Below are 13,420 nucleotides of genomic sequence, written 5' to 3' on the forward strand. Positions count from 1 at the left end.
ATGTTATTGATTAATGCTTACAAAAAATTGCTGGTCTCAAATGTTTCACACTGGTACAGGATTTTATGTGCTATTGCTTACAAATTACTGTTGGTTAATGTTAAAAAATAACTTATTGGTCTCAAATGTTTCACACTGGTATAGGATTTAATGTGCTGTTCTTGTTTAAAATGTAGCCATATATCCCCACAGAGAAAAACCACAGAAAAGACATTGGTAAGAGTTTTTATGTTGCCTAAAAAGCAAGAGAGATTTTTGGTATGTGGTCTAAAAAGCAAAAGAAATATTTGGTATGCTGTCTAAAAAGGAAGAGAGATTCTGGTAAAAAAAATGTGTAAACAGAAATGGCCCTTATCTAGTTCCCTGTGTATGTTTTTAAGGTCAAACTTAAAGCAGGTAGGGAAAGGTTGGCAGTCTTTCATAACAGGCTCCCATGACAAGCCTCCAAGTGGCTGCAAGATGCCCCACTAATTTGGCCAAGGTAAGAGAGGTTCTTCAGGGGCTGGTTTAACCACCAATTGTATTTCTTGAGTGTTTAAAGGAGGCTTAGAGGTGTTTTACTCCCTTTGAGCCAACCTCTGAGGGTCAGGAGTAGTTATGGCCTTCATAAGACAGTCAGCATCAGATATTAAGAAAGTTACAGTGGTTAGTAGGGTGGCAGGATTATACCTTTCAGGATTTGGGTAAGGAGGCAGAGAACGTGTTTCACAAGTGAGAGATTTGTAACATGAGGGGCCGGCTTGTTGGGGTTTCCGTCCCACCTGGTACCCCACAACCGGCATGCCCCAAGAGAAAATCAATCACACAGAGATCTCTATAAGTTATAAAGCTGATTGGCCCATTAGGTCGGGCTTCTTATTAGTCCTTGTAACTTATATTAATCCATTATCATTATCTATGTTAGCCATAATGGCTCAGTACCTTTTCCAGCTGGGCAGGTTACATGCTGTCTCTTTGGTGGTCTGCACAGGAATGACGGAGGGAGCTTCGTCAGAGCTTCAGAATACTCCCAGTCTCTTTACTCCACCCCTACTTCCTGTCTGGCTTTCCTGCCTAAACTGCCTGCCTGGCCAATCAGCGTTTTATTAAAATATGATTGTCAGAATACAGACAATTCTCCCACACAATTTCTCTCTTTTTTTTTAAACAAAGGAAAATACCCATAGTCCATTTGTTGGGAATGTGGGCGTAGTATTTCAGGCTACTTCCTGCTGGTTGGGGGTGCTGATAATCTTATGGGGACCCAAAGAAAATTTAGAGTTATAAACAAGTCCTGCCTGGAGTATCCTGTGAGTCTTGATCATCTCAGGCAGCAGTCTTGAACCTGTTCAGGATGAAGAACTCTGTCATCTGGGCCATCTGTTCCTATTGGAGATTTCTCAGGTGGTCTTCCTTTTTCGAACCTGATTTTTTTTAACTCAGAATGAATCCACAGCCTCTCATTTTCTGTGGAAACAAAAGCAAAATCTCTTCTCCAAAGTAACATACCTTTTGACTTCAGTTTTGAAGACAAGGTATTTTCAAAATACCTATCTTGGGTTAGTTCAACAGCAATTATAAACAAAAGTCTTTTAGAAGCTGTTGTTCCTTCCTCAGCATTCAAACAATTCAAAGAGAGCATAATAACATACAGTATCAAGATTCTCTGTGTATTTTCCATCTTTATTTTAACCTCTATTTCTTTTATTTTTACTTTTTGAGACAGTTTCTCTGTATATCTTTGTCCTAGAATAACTCTGTATACCAGGCTGTCCTTGAACTCACAGAGATCCTCCTGTCTCTGCCTCCCCAGTGCTGGGATTAAAGGTGTGTGCTACCACACCTTGAACTCACAGAGATCTGTCTCTGCCTCCCAGGCATTGGGATTAAAGACGTGTACTACCACACCTTGAAGTCACAGAGGTCAATCTACCTCTTCCCCTTGAAGTCACAGAGGTTAATGTACCTCTGCCTCCCAAGTGTTGGGATTAAAGGTGTGTACCACCATACCCAACTACTCTCTTTCTTTTTACTTTAAGAACTTTAACTTTTATCCTGCATATATTTTAACACACTGTAAGACATTTAGAGGTTTTCTTCCTCTTTGACTCTCTCTTTACTGTATATCTCTCTTTTTTTGACTACATAAGCCTTTAATTTACAAAGCAATATGGAAAACCATGGCTTTGAAGGCTAGATCCTTAGCTTTCCAGCCTCATGGCTGAGATACCAGCCAGAGCTGTGTTCATTGCCACAACTCTATGGTGTTTCAAGGTCCTTCCTAGCAAGCAAGCTTCAGCATTCTGCTCACAGACCACACTCAGTCGGACTGCCTGCCTGAAAGAGTCAGAGTTTGCCCTGGCAGGACGGCCGGCATTTTAAAACAGCGCAGCTTTTTTCCTGCTATGACTGGCAACCGAAAAGCATGCATTCAGCTTTTCATCAACACTATTTAAGTGTTTTGTAGCAGGACCTCTTAAAAGAGCTGCAGGGTTTTGCAGCTAAAGCTGAGTCAGGAAGCCTCTCTTAGATGAGAGCGCTTGCTTTCCTCTAACAAGCAGAGCAGACCTGAGAAATTGCTGCCACCAAGAAAACATGCTTTACTCTATTCTTTCCCAAGCTTTCTCAAGCTTTCTGTGGATTCAGTTATCCACGTGGGCGCCATATGTAACATGAGGGGCCGGCTTGTTGGGGTTTCTGTCCCGCCCGGTACCCCACAACCGGCATGCCCCAAAGAGAAAATCAATCACACAGAGATCTTAAGTTATAAAGCTGATTGGCCCATTAGGTCGGGCTTCTTATTAGTCCTTGTAACTTATATCAATCCATTATCATTATCTATGTCAGCCATAATGGCTCAGTACCTTTTCCAGCTGGGCAGGTAACATGCTGTCTCTTTGATGGTCTGCACAGGAATGATGGAGGGAGCTTCTGCTTCCAGAATACTCCCAGTCTCTTTACTCCACCCCTACTTCCTGTCTGGCTTTCCTGCCTAAACTGCCTGCCTAGTCAATCAGTGTTTTATTAAAATATGATTGACAGAATACAGACTATTCTCCCACACCAGAGATTGAAGAAGAAAAGAGAGAGAGAGAGAGAGAGGTGGGAGACAGAAGAAAGAGAGGACTAGAGGGATCACAGACAAGAGAGAAATTTGACAGAATTTTGGCCACAGTGGTAGGAGAGAAAGGGAAGACAGAACCTAGACAGATAGAACCTGGGCAACAGAAGATGAAAGATGAGTGAAGACAGACAGAAGCACCCCTTGGGCAAAGACCAATGTGCTTATTGCAAAGAAAAAGGACATTGGGCAAGAGAATGCCCAAAGATGAAAGGAAGGGCCTTTAAGTTACTGGCCCTAGAAGAAGATGATTAGAGGGGAGAGGGCTCGGACCCCCTCCCCCATGCCTAAGATAACCCTGAATTGGAGGGGACCCCTATGAATTTTCTAGTGGACATAGGGGCTCTGTGCTGAAACAACCATTGGGGAAGCTAAAGAATACAAAGACTATAGTAATTGGAGCAACTGGGCAGAAACAATATCTGTGGACCACCTTATGAACTGTAGATTTGGGGAGAGGACAAGTGACTCACTCCTTCCTGGTTATCCCTGAGTGTCCCACGTCTTTATTAGAAAGAGACTTCTTAACAAAGTTGAAGGCCCAGATCAGGTTTACTCGAATTGGGCAGGAGGTGATTAAAGCCTTTTGTTGACTGAACCAGTAACCTTCACTCCCCCTGCTGTCCTCAATCCTGCTACCCTACTGCCCAGGACTGATTGATGACACCTCTCCTATCCATCACTGTGCTGACATTTTGTCAGAAGAAGCTGGTACCCAAAATGATCTGGAGGATAAGCTTTGGCCTGGGAGTCCAAGCTGGTATACAGACGACAGCAGTTTCATGGTTGAAGGTAAGCGAAAGGTGGGGGCAGTAGTGCTGGAAGGGAAGCAAGTAATCTGGGCATAGCCTCTGTGAAGGACATCAGCCCAGAAAGACGAATTTGTGGCTTTGATACAAGCCCTACCGATGGCAGAGGGGAAGTCTATCAACAGCTACACTGACAGCAGGTATGCTTTTGCCACTGTACATATACATGGGGCAAAATACAGAGAAAGAGGACTGTTAACATCTGCAGGAAAAAACAGAAAAAATGAAGAAGAAATTTTGAGCCTCCGCGAGGCCATACATTTGCCAAAGAAGGTAGCCATCATACATTGTCCAGGACACCAAAAAGCTCGAGATGCTGTGGCTAAAGGAAATCAGATGGCAGACCTAACTGCTAAACAGACGGCCCAAGGAGCAATGATACTGGCAGTCAAAGAGCCTAAAGATTATCATGATATCAGTGAAACCAACTTTAGATATATCCCCAAGGACTATCAAGTTATGGGCATATTAGGACTGGTAAAGAACCCCATATGGGGCGGTAGAGAGAGAAGGAGAAAAACTAGTACTCCCACAAAAAGAAGGGCACAAGTACATTACCAACTTACATTACCTGACCCACTTGGGGGTCAAGAAACTAAAAGATGAGGTTAGGTCCTCCAACTATTATGTTATAGAACTCTCTGACTTGGCAGAAGAAGTAGTCAAAAGCTGCAAAGCCTGTGCTATAACTAATCAGGACACTCCATATATGCTCCTGGGAAGAGGCTCAGGGGTGACCAGCCTGGGGCCTACTGGGAAGTCGATTTTACAGAAATTAAGCCAGCCAGATATGGTAACAAATACTTATTAGTTTTTATAGATACTTTTTTGGGCTGGATAAAAGCTTTTCCTAGCACAACTGAGACAGCCTATGTGGTGGCTAATAAGATAATAAAATAAATCTTCCCAAGGTTTGGGATACCCAAGGTAATTGGATCTGAAAATGGACAGGCCTTTGTTGCCCAAGTAAGTTAGGGACTGGCCACCCAACTGGGGATCAATTGAAAATTACATTGTGCTTACCAACTCCAGAGTCAGGTCAGGTAGAAAGGATGAATAGAACTCTAAAAGAGACCTTGACAAAATTGGCACTAGAGATCTGCGGGAATGACTGGACAGCCCTCCTTCCCTTTTTCCTGTTTTGGGTTCAGAACACCCCAGGGCAATTTAAATTCACCCACTATAAGATTCTATGTGGAGAACCGCCTCCACTCACTGAGTCAGGTGGAGTGTGTAATCCAGATGCTATTCTTTATTTTATACCTTTATTTGCCCACCTAAAGGCCCTTGAAGTGGTAAGATGCCAGATCTAGGAACAACTGAAAGAAGTATGCATCTCTTCCTGGATTCATGCCTCCCACATGAAGCGAGTTCCTAAACTATCCAAATTGCAGTGTCCGGGGCTTTTGACAACACCACCAGTCAGGAGGCTTGTGTTTGGGGGACTAATCATAGACTGACTCTTACTGGGGTTATGTAATGAGACTCTTAAGAGCCCTAAGACTCCTAACACCACGTTCTTGGTTCCCAGTTTAGATAAATGGTGGGTTTGTAGCACAGACCTGACTCCTTGCATGTCGACACTTGTTTTTAATGACATCAAAGATTATTGTGTGCTTCTACAACTGGTACCTAGGGTCTTTTATTATCAAACTAACATGCTTGAAGATGAGTTTAACAAGCACCCAACTCGCTTTTGATGAGACCCTATTTGTCTGACACTAGCAGTAATCCTTGGCCTTGGGGTAGCTACTGGTGTTGGGACAGGTACTGCTGCCCTAATACAGTCCCCTCAGTACTTTAGTGAATTAAGAATAGCCATGGATGAAGATTTGAGGGCTCTAGAACAATCTATTTCCAAACTTGAAGAGTCATTGACTGCCTTCTCAGAAGTGGTCTTACAGAGTAGAAGGTGATTAGATTTGTTATTCTTAAAATACAGAGAATTATGTGTCACTTTCAGAGAGGAATGTTATTTCTATGTGGACCATTCAGGAGTAATTAAAGACTCCATGAGTAAACTTAAAAACAGGTTAGACAAAAGACAAAAAGACAGAGAAGCACATCAGGGATGGTTTGAGAGCTGGTTTAATAGATCTCCTAGGATGACTACTCTGATATCTTCCCTTACAAGACCATTCCTAATTTTGCTTCTACTACTGATTATAGGTCCATGTATATTAAATAAACTAATTACCTTCATTAGAGAAAGAATAAGTGCTGTTCAGATTTTGATGCTACGCCACCAATATAGTGCTTTACAAGGTCAAGACGATACTGAAATCTAGTTCTAGGTACTAGAAGAAGTGGGGAGATGAAAGACCTGGATAAATCAAGACACCTCTAGCAGGAAAAATAAAGCCAAAAATCTAGGTTCAGTGACTCTGTTACAGGAACTAGCTGAAGATAAAGTTAGATTATAATCTTCAGAATAATCTTGAGAAACAGGGAGTTGCCCCCTTGTGATTATCACTGGTATTTTTGGAATTTTCTATGATGCCCTCCCTATCCCCTTCAGATTACTGGGTTGTGGTTTCTTCCCTTAAAAAACCCTTCTCCCAGTTACTCGGGGTCGAACTCCTCTTCTGTGTGGGTTTTGAGTCTCGGCTCCAGTGCACTGGTTCCTGTCCTGTCAAATAAACCTTGTGTGATTACAGCAAGGACAGTCTCTCATGAGTTACTCCGGGGGGGGGGTGTCATGTTATCCCGAGGCTTGAGTGAGAGTCTCCCCACATCGGGGGTCTTTCAGCACTATATTTAATTCTCAGCACCACAAAACCATTTTTCTATAAATAAAAAGAATATATGATAACTATTATAGAAATAAAAGATTTGTAAAGAACAATTTTTTAAAAAGCAGGAATTATTATTCATGGTGGCCTGTAGTTCTACTGCCCACACTTGGGAGAGGGGAAGAAGATTTCAAGGTTATCTTTGACTGTGTAGCTAGTTGGTGGATATCCTGTGTTAAGTGAGACTTTGTCAAGGAGGTGAAGCTGGGTAGGAGAGTCATAGCATGTTAGAAGCTAAAAAGAGAAGAGATTTCTACTTACAGGAGATAAAGCCCTCTGAGAAGACATAGAAAAACACTTTGGAACACAGAAAATACAAATGATATATTGCAGTTCCTGATAATCCCAGAGGCGCCTCCAATTGTAACACCTGATTCTGTGTTACCCTCTTGGTACAGTTCGTGTGTCACTGTACCTTATGCGACCAGGGCAAGGGCCTGGAGATTGAAAGAGCACACAAGAGACTGGGGTCATTCAAAAGGAGGTCAGTCGGTTGCATTTTATTCAACCTTGGGGAAATTCTTAAATATCTAGCTGCTGCACAAGGAATTCTCCCCAGGCAGGTGGGAAATTGCCACACCCAAGATGGAATAAACAATGCCCTACAGCTAATCACTGGGTGGGTCTGAGGGAGCATGGGAATAGAGTGTTTTAACTGACTGACCAGAAACTGTCCTCAAGATTAACCCCAGGAGCAGGGGTAGACCCATGCGCCCTACAATATACATTTTCTGCTTGTCTAAATTGATTAAGACTGATATTCATTGAAATATTGGGAAGCCTTTCAAACCAGAGGCCTCTAAGTGGTAGACGCTGAAACTATATATTGTTCCTCATTCAAATATTCCAGAACTTTTTTCTCATATTGAAGCTACTAGAAACCCACTGTAAGAAAACGCACCCTCCACATCTGAGTTTACTGATTGAGGTTTCTGGCTTCTAGTTGACAAACCTACTGGCTCTAAGGTTTCCCTGACTTCAATGTTACTTGAGTAAGAATTGAAGAAGGAGATAAGAGAGTGATTTATTCTGTGTATCTTGATAATCAAATTTAAGAATACTTTAAGACTGGGCAGATACTCTGATTCTTTACCAAAACCTGGATAAAGAATTTGTTTTTTGGCCTAGATCAAATTTTGGAAGTAGAATATAGGCCAAAACTTGTCTGTTGTTTCTACAATATCAGTGATATTCAGACGTTGATGTTTTTCACAAAATGAATATTCTTTGTTTATGTTTTTCTCTAACAAAGCTACAAAAGTTAATGGCTGACAAGATATACATGAAAGAGACTCCTGAGCACACAGAATGAAAAATCTAATGCAAATAAGATGTGAGAGAAGTCTGTTAACTCTAAAGAATTATGTATATGTTTATACAGTAATAATTTTAGGGAAAAATTACTGATCATGTGGCTTCTGTCATAGATCTTTGGATGACATTCAGAACTTTTCTAAGCTTCTATTTGTTCCTTTCTACATAGATGAAATGAACCATCCCACAGACATGGAGTGGTGGTTAGGTTTCAGTAGGTGTTTTAACTTCTTTTGTGTTGCTGCTCAAAAACACCTAAACAGCTTAGCAGAGGAAAGCTTACTTTCACCTCACAATTTAAGATGGTTAATAAATTGTGGTAAAGAAGATGTGGCAGTGTGAAATAGTTAAAATCCTCCTTACTGGGAAGCAGAGAGAGAACGTCAATGCCAGCTCTCAGTTCTAACTTTTTTTAAACATCTGGGCCTCAACCTATGAGATGATGTTAACCACATACAGGTCAGGTTTCCTAGGCTTAGCTCTGTCTCTCCTGAGATGATCCCACAGACACACCCTAAAGTATGTTTTAACAGTCTCTCTGATGATTTTTAATCTAATAAATTGACAAGATAAAAATCACAGTAGGTCAGTGTTTACTAGTCAAAACTGATGCTTTTTAAAGACATGTAAATCTAACACCCATTATTATTCTTTAGAAGATATATTCTCATTCTTAATTTTATGATAGACCAGGAAAATCCTACCGAAATTGGAATCCTGATTCACAATTTATCAAGGATGCTCAAGACATGTTGGTCACATTTAATCAAGCCAATACTTAAGTTCTTCCTGAGATTCTCAAGTAGAAAGAGCCACAGTTTTTCTAAGGGAAAGGCACATTTAAATGGCTATTTGTGATGAACATATTAAGGAAGGAGTCAGAAGTGGTTTTGCGGGGATGTCTTGATTGTCTTTAAATTCTTTTTAGTCTTGAAATTCTATGTTACCCATATCTTTGACCTGCATTGTTGTCTACAGAGTAATGAACTAAGGCAAACTGCATAAGCCATAAAAGACACAACATGACAAAAAACCCCATACAGGAGGTAATATTTTGTCTCTTTCTTCAAAAGAAGCATTCTGGATTTCCAGTGACACAGGGATGCTCAGGATGGCAGCCTGCCACCCTTCTGTCATTTTAACTATAATAGTTACCTTTGCAGAAGATATGGAAAAGAGACTATTTCATAAACAGCTATGAATGCTTTAGCCTAACATTTTACAGAGCCAGGGATATAAAACCTAAGTGGGTTGCTTTCTTGAATAGGTTAGTTCCAAGATTTGTGGGACAAATATAAACAAGGTCTAATCTGATTTGGAGGGCTAACTTAGAATCCTAGGACCTGGAATTCCTAGGATTCTTGTCTCCCTCCATGTCAATATTTAAGGAAAAAAAACTATTGTGTACAACTGTGTGTAGATATTTTGTCTAATTGCACTCAGGCAAGTTGGCAAATTGCACAGTGAACTTTCAACAAATGATTTTGTGTCATCTATTCAAGAGCTTAAGTTGCTTTAGGTAAGAGTTGTCACCATTTCAAGAATTCACTAGATTTATTTATTGAAAGATAGATAATTGCTTCTCCTAGAGTTCAGTTACCCTCTTATTTCTTCTACAATAGATCTCTCAATGATAAGCTATTATATAATATATATAGAGGTAGGAAATGTCTTCCTCTTTAATAAGAACACATCTTTTGTTATTTGTACTCTAGTTAGTTGTTTAGAATGCATTAAGAAATAAAATTATTCTGAGAGACTTGTTAGACAGAAAAATCTCAAATTATCTATCTGTATTCCGTCACTCATTTACATTCACGATAAATTTGGTAAAGGTTAGTTTTGATAGTATTATTTATTTATTTATTTATTTATTTATGTTTGTGGGTGTTTCATATGCATGTATGTATGTGCAATGTGCCCTTGTTTGTGACTGAGAAGTTTGGCACCTACCATATAGGTGCTAAAACTTGAACCTGAGCCCTTCGGAAGGACAGTCAGTGCTCTGAAACCCTGAGCAATCTCTCCAGTTCCTTAATAGCGTTTTTGTTATTTATTTATATTATGCTACGGAACTGTAAAGAAACATATTTATTTATTTGTGTGAGGAATCGAACCTAGCATTGCATGCATTCTGGTCAAGAGTTCTACCCCTGAGTTACATGGTCCAGCAGTGATATTTACTCCCTTTCAGCAACACAATTTTAGCAAATTTTAATGCATATGGTAGAATTGGAAAAAAAATCTTATTTAGCTCAGACTAAAACTACATCATAAATTCTAGAGTTAAAATAAATGTAGTCTTCACCATTAATCAAAGAAATTCTCTTTACAACAAAGACCAGTACCAAAACCCACAACCAATCAAAATGCAGAGTTGTGAAACCCTGTTCCAATGGATAGAGCAACAAAACACTCCTGAATGGAAGACTTGCAGAATATTCCAACAGAGTGGGTAGAAAGATTATAAGAGCCAGAAAAACAGGGAGTTTGCTGCACGATTAGTTGACTTATTACTTTACAAATTGTAACCCCTTGACCTCCTTCAGTTTTCTTATCACTCAAGCTAGAACTTCAATTAGTATATTGAATAAATGTAGAGAGAATGAACAGCCTTGTCTTGTCCCTGATTTTAGTGGAATCGCTTTGAGTTTCTCTCCATTTATTTTGATGTTGCATTTGGCTTGCTTTATATTTACTTTATTATTTTATGTGACTTGTATTCCTAATCTTGCTAAGACTTTTATCATGAAGGAGTGTTGGATTTTGTCAAGACTTTGTACCATTTTATGATACAATTATGTGGGTTATTTTTTTCTTTCAGTTTGTTTAATGGTGAATTACATTGACAGATTTTCTTATGTTGAACCAACCCTGCATCTCTGGGATGATGCCTACTTAATTATGATGGATGATCTTTCTGATGTGTTCTTGGATTTGGTTTGTCAGCATTTTATTGAGTATTTTTGTATTGATGTTCATGAGGAAAATTCTGTAATTCTCTTTCTTTGTTGAGTCTTTGTGTGGTTTCAGTATCAGGTGGTTGTGGCCTCATAAAATGAATCTGGCAATTTTCTTTCTGTTTCTATTGTGTGGAACAATTTGAGAAGTATTAGTATTATTAGCTCTTCTTTGGAAGTCTGGGAGAATTCTGCACTAAAGAATTCTACTATCTGCCCTCTGCCTTTTTTTCCAACCCTTTACTCTGAAATGATAATCTATCTTTGCTATAGAGGTATGTTTCTTGCAAGCATCAGAAAGATAGATCCTGGTTTTTTTTTTTTTATTCATTCTGTTAGCCTGTGTCTTTTTACTTGTGAATTGATTTTATTGATATTGGGAGATGTCAATTGTTGGGCATGAGTCCCAGTGTAACGTCCTAAGCCTTACTTGAGTTTGGTGAGGCCTAGTATAACTTCCTGAGCTTAGTTCGAGTTTGGAGCCCTGTCTCTGGCTACCCAATCTAGGCCTGTCTCTGGCCAGCCATTGCTAATGTGACAGAATATTATTGGCACATGTTGCTTGCTCTGCCTTGGCCAATCCCAGGCTTTTCCACCCCATCACAACCCTATATAAGTTCCTGCTAGATACTATTAAATAAGATCCTGCTTTGTCAGACACCCGATTCAGTGGGTGTGTGTTTTTCCCCAGTGCCCAGAAGGGAGGGCTGAGTCACAACACTCACCATTCCTTTGTCCCCAGGGAGAATCCCATGGGTCCAGCTCTGCCCCCTGTTCTTTCTGCTAGAGAAACTGGCAGTCAATGACCAATGATTGGTGATTCCTATTATTTTATTATTAGTGGTGTTAGTGTTGGTAGTGTGTGTGTGTGTGTGTGTGTGTGTGAGAGAGAGAGAGAGAGAGAGAGAGAGAGAGAGAGAGAGAGAGAGAGAGGGAGAGAGAGAGAAAATCTCCCTTCTTTGAGTGTTGCTGGTGTGACATTATCTATTGCCTATGTTTTTATGGATGTAGTTAACTTCCTGGGGTTGGAATTTTCCTTCTAGGACCTTCAGTAGGGCTGAATTTGTAGATATATGTTTTTAAATTTGACTTTTTCATGAAATATCTTTTTTTCTCCATCTATGGTGATTGAGAGTTTTGCTAAGTATAATAATCTAGGCTGGCATCCATGGAATCGTAGAGTCTGCAGGACATCAGTCCAGGCCCTTTTGGATTTTTAGGGTATCTATTGAGAAATCAGATAAGATTCTAATAGTTCTTTTTCCCTTGCTATTTTTAACATTCTTTAGTTTAGTGCTTCAATTATTATGTGGAGTTTAGATTTTCTTTTCTAATTCAATATATTTGGTCTTCTGTAAGCTTCTTGAACCATTATAGGTATGCACTTCTTTAGGTTGTAAAGTTTCTCTTCTATGATTTTGTTAAATATATTCTGTGGGTTTTTGAGCTGGAATTCTTACTCTTTGCCTATTCCTATTCCTAAATTTGTTCTTTTTACGGTGCCCCAGTTTTCCTTAATGTTTTGTGTGAGGAATTTTTTAGATTTAACTTTTCTTTGACTAATGTATCAATTTTCTCTATTGTGTCTCCAACTCCTGAGAGTCACCCTTTGTTTTATTGTATTCTGTTGGTGATGTATCTGTAGTTCCTGCCTTTTTAGGCATCTGTTTTGGGGATGATTACGGGTCTAGGTAATGATTTCTATCTTTGTCTTCATCGGATTATTGTTTTGTTCCTTGGTTTCTGTTTCCTCTCTGGCCTTCTGGCCTAAGTGACCAAGGTTTCTGGTGACTAATGGGTCTTCATTCAGGTCAAGCTGTGAATTTATTGGAATTTTTTGAAGCCTTTAGTCCTTAGATCTGTCATGGCCTCCAGGAAAGTGTAAATCTTCTTCTAAAGTTGTATCTGCAGGATATGGAGCCCAGGCTTGTAGTCTGGAGTTGTTGGGCAGGCTTAAAGGGGTTCAGTGGACTGTGGTTTGTGTCCTACCTGAGGTGCCTAGCAACAGTTTGGTGTCAGGAAAAGCTGCTGGGGCTGTGCATCCTAGTATAGAGTCCAGGGCAAGGGGTGCATTCTGGGTTTGTTGGGTGGGTATAATGGTGTTTAATGTTCAGTGGGCAGTGTCTTACCTGAGGTTCTCAGATCCTACCTAGCCTTGGTAAAGCTAAAGTTTTCTTCTGAAGTTGTAGGCCAGGATATGGAGTCCAGGGAAGGAGGTTCCCCTGTCCTTTCTTTTGCTTCTTTCAGTCATTATTAATAATTTTGCTTTAAGTAATTCTGAGCCTCATAAATCACAAGTATATTATTTCACCATTTTTTTTTAATTTTTGTTGGCAGTGTCATTGGACTAAACTGATTTTAGTTGAGTTTGGATGACTTATTTCTTTTTAAGTGTTGTTGCTGTTGCAATGATTTGTATCTTTCTTTCTGAGTGACACTCATTAT

The sequence above is a fragment of the Myodes glareolus genome, chromosome X (assembly GCF_982192425.1).
Source record: "Myodes glareolus chromosome X, mMyoGla1.1, whole genome shotgun sequence".
Taxonomy (NCBI): Eukaryota; Metazoa; Chordata; class Mammalia; order Rodentia; family Cricetidae; genus Myodes; species Myodes glareolus.